Raw genomic sequence first — 3,936 nt, forward strand, 5'->3', positions numbered from 1 at the left:
TCTCGTACTACCCACTCCAAGAAAGAGCTGAACTGTTCAAAATAGGAGCACGAAACTGAACAACCCATGGGCAAACACTGATCCATGAAAAAAAAAACATCCCAAAAACACCCCAACAAGTGCTGACACTCTGGATGCACCGGCAATAGCCGAAACGCCGCCTCAATATCCACTTTGGCCAACAAAGCTCCCCACCCATAGATCCGTACCCACCAAACTGCCTCATCAAACGACGTATACACGACCGAACACAATTCCGGCGCAATCCCGTCATTAACCGAGCCCCCCTTTGGGAACGAAAGATGATGTATAAGGCAAAATTTATTAGGCTCCTTTTTTCGGCAAAACCTCTAACGGTGACACCCGCAAATCCTGCATTGCCAAATCCCTAAAGGGCCCTGCCATGCGACCTAACCTCACCTTCTTCATCAACTTCTCCGTCACCACTCCAGGAAGCTCCGTCGCTGAACGCAAATTCTCCCATCCTTTCCCAACGACCCCCTCCACAAACGGTATACGAAAACCTTCCTTAAAACCTGTTAACATGAATTTTGCCGCCTCCGCGTTAGAGTACCTATTTAGAAACTGCTCCATCTCGGTTACCCAGATTGGCGTCCGCCCCTTTTCCCACCGCATCGCCCCAACTTTTTCCTCTTCGCACTCTGAAGCACCTCTGTGCCCCGTGATTCCCACCGCATGAGGAACACTCGTGCTTAAATTTGCACTTGTCCCCATACTTGCAACCTCCCTCGTTGAACAGAAAACATAACCCTTTAAACGAGGCTGCCGAGTGCTCTGATTGCCCAGAACCCCCGGAGCCCCCTGGAAAGGGCTGCCCTGCCCTAACCGGAGTCATCACCCGCAACCAAAGACCAATTTACCTATGGTCCCAGCGCATACTAGGCCGAACCGCCTTTAGCTGCCAAAACTGCTCATCGTAGCTCAACCAGCCTAGCCGCCCATACACTCGGTAGCCTCCCCTATTGCGTCCAGGTAACAAAAAAGCACCGAACAGTTGTCCGGCGCTTTTCCCCAATAACACTGGCCAGGATCACAAACACCTGCAACCAATTAGAGAAGGTCTGCGGAATCAAACGGTACCGCCGCTGGTCCTCCTCCTTCTTCCTGTTTCAACCGCAGCTTGAGGCTTGATGTAGTTTGCCTCAAGTGCGGTTGCCGCGGACAACAGGTATGTGTGCGGTCCCTTTGGAGTTTGTGTGTCTGTATGTATGCACTTATGTATGTCTGTGTGCACTCTGTCTTATGTTTGGTGTGCACTTACATCTTCCCCTCACTGTGGTTGCCCGTGGCAACGTTTGGTTGTAGTGTGTAAATGTGGTGGCAGTGTCCCGGCCTTCGGGCTGACTCCCAGGACACGGTTGCCACCGATGTCGTTGCTTGCGGCAACAGCCACAGTGTGAATTAGGTGTTGGACACTTTCCCTTTATGTTGATGTCTTCCCTTCCCTGGTGTTGGAAGGGTTAACTTCCTTCCTAGTGTGTGTGTGCACTGGGTGTGTCCGATTGTGGGTGTGGCTGCATGGGCTATAAAGCCTCAGTTAAGACATGATGTCTGAGGGGTACTCCAGCCTTGTTGTAAGCTGGAGGAACTCTCCTGGTCACATTTCCATCTGCCAGTGAGGGCCACCCTTGTGGTCATAAATTGTGATTCTCTATGTTTATGAGGTTGTGTGTTTACTTCATGTATGGTGTTTGGTAGATGTTTGTTTGGTCGTTTCTTATTGCAGCATATGGTTTCCTGTGATGTGTGTTGTGTGCTCTGTCTTTGGTGTTTGTGGACAGCAGCACTTGGGTTCCAGGTTGTGTGTCTGTGGCAGGTAAGTGTGGTACTAGGCTCACTTACATGTCACTGCCATATGTCTGTTTATGTTTCCTTGTCTGTGTTACTTGGCCACTTTAGACTCCTGTTCCTCCTTGTCCAGGAGGAACGGGCTGTCTACCCAGCTCCTAGTTTAGGGCCATCTTGAGGGCTAGCAGGGACTTCTAGGTTCCGGAGCATGAGCCCTCCTACCATCAAGGTCGGCTCATGTAGCTAGGAGTCAGGGTCAGGTTAGGGATGCGATTAGGAGGTCACCAGCTCCCTAATCCTGTTGTCCTGGCCGCGCAGCGACCACTCCATCTGCTGTTACCGCACGGCTGAGGGTATTCCCCATCCTCAGCCGTGACACTCGCAGCGTTTCACCATCCTTATCACCAGTCCCTGCCCTCTCCTTATCCCCGTCCTTATCAGCCGATCCATGCTACTGTCACCGCCAGCTCTCTGAGAAGCTCTGGCAGACGTTCTTATGTACCTCTTGCATGATGTTCTTTGTTTTGGTTTCACTTTGTCATCTCTTTTACTTCTCCCAGCTGTCATCTATTTACACTGATATTCCCTCCCATACTGCCTCACTTTGCGGTCTATACTACTTCCTGGATTGTGTTCACTGCTAGATGCTGCAACTGCTGGTTCCTCAGATAAGTCTTTTCCTTTATTTGTGTTTCCGTGCTGGCTTGATTCTAGGTGACCCTGACTCCCTCCGTATTAAGTGCAGGGAGCCGTTGGTCGTGTCCCCTCACTATTATAGTGTTTTCAGGTGTCACACAGTCTAGGTACGAGGGCATGCAATTATCTATCATAAAGATCTTTGCATGGGCAGAGCAGTCAGGGAGAGCTCTAGGGGTTTTATAGGGCTCACCCATATGTTCCTTAGTTTGGGATCAAGTCAGTCGGATGTTTATTTATAACTTCCAGTTTTATGCAACACCATCCGTGACATTATAAACCGCCAAAACCGTCTTAAGCATGGATCCGGTTTTAGCCTTGATTGACCGCATGCAGGGTCTTTCACTGGAGGTAGCAGATCTCCGTAAAACTGTGTCTCAGTTTCAGGTGACCGGTTCTGCTTGCGTTCATGGAGTTTGTTCCAAGCCTAAGATCTCGCTTCTGGATACGTTCTCCGGGGGTAGTGAGAATTTTGTTTGTTTTAGAGAGGCTTGCAAACTCCATTTTCGCCTACACTACCGAAATAGATACCGTAACCATCAATTAAATACACATTAAAGTGCTAACCTAGCCTATGGCAACAAATATAATTAGACCACCTACATAGAAAATGCCAGACCGCTGGTACTGAATTAAATCCTTTATTGTAAATCACATTATACGACAAACATGGTTAAAAGAGACAGTGCAGGAGATAAAAGCAAACATCACTGGAGGAGACATGCATGAACCGGAGTCCCTATCATGAAGATATGTACAGAAGACATAGTCATGCATATAAAGAATCAAACATGATAAGAAAAGGGACATTTACCCGTGTAAAGAGTCTCCTCCAGGATGGCGCCAACCCCAACGCGCGTTTCGGCGTACCTTCGTCTGGGGGTCACCCCCAGACGAAGGTACGCCGAAACGCGCGTTGGGGTTGGCGCCATCCTGGAGGAGACTCTTTACACGGGTAAATGTCCCTTTTCTTATCATGTTTGATTCTTTATATGCATGACTATGTCTTCTGTACATATCTTCATGATAGGGACTCCGGTTCATGCATGTCTCCTCCAGTGATGTTTGCTTTTATCTCCTGCACTGTCTCTTTTAACCATGTTTGTCGTATAATGTGATTTACAATAAAGGATTTAATTCAGTACCAGCGGTCTGGCATTTTCTATGTAGGTGGTCCATTTTCGCCTAGTTCCCCATTCCTCTGGTGTTGAGGAGCAGAGCGTGGGGATCATCATCTCGCTGCTCAGAGATAACGCTCAGTCTTGGGCCTTTTCGCTGCCGGTGGGGGCACGGCCTCTCCGATCGGTGGATGAATTTTTTGTAGCCCTGGGGCAGATATATGATCTGACTGAATCTAAACTGCGTCTTTTATGCCAGGGTAAACAGTCCGCAGAGATATATTGTTCAGAATTTCGGAGATGGGCAGCTGAT

The sequence above is a fragment of the Bufo bufo genome, chromosome 1 (assembly GCF_905171765.1).
Source record: "Bufo bufo chromosome 1, aBufBuf1.1, whole genome shotgun sequence".
Classification (NCBI taxonomy): Eukaryota; Metazoa; Chordata; class Amphibia; order Anura; family Bufonidae; genus Bufo; species Bufo bufo.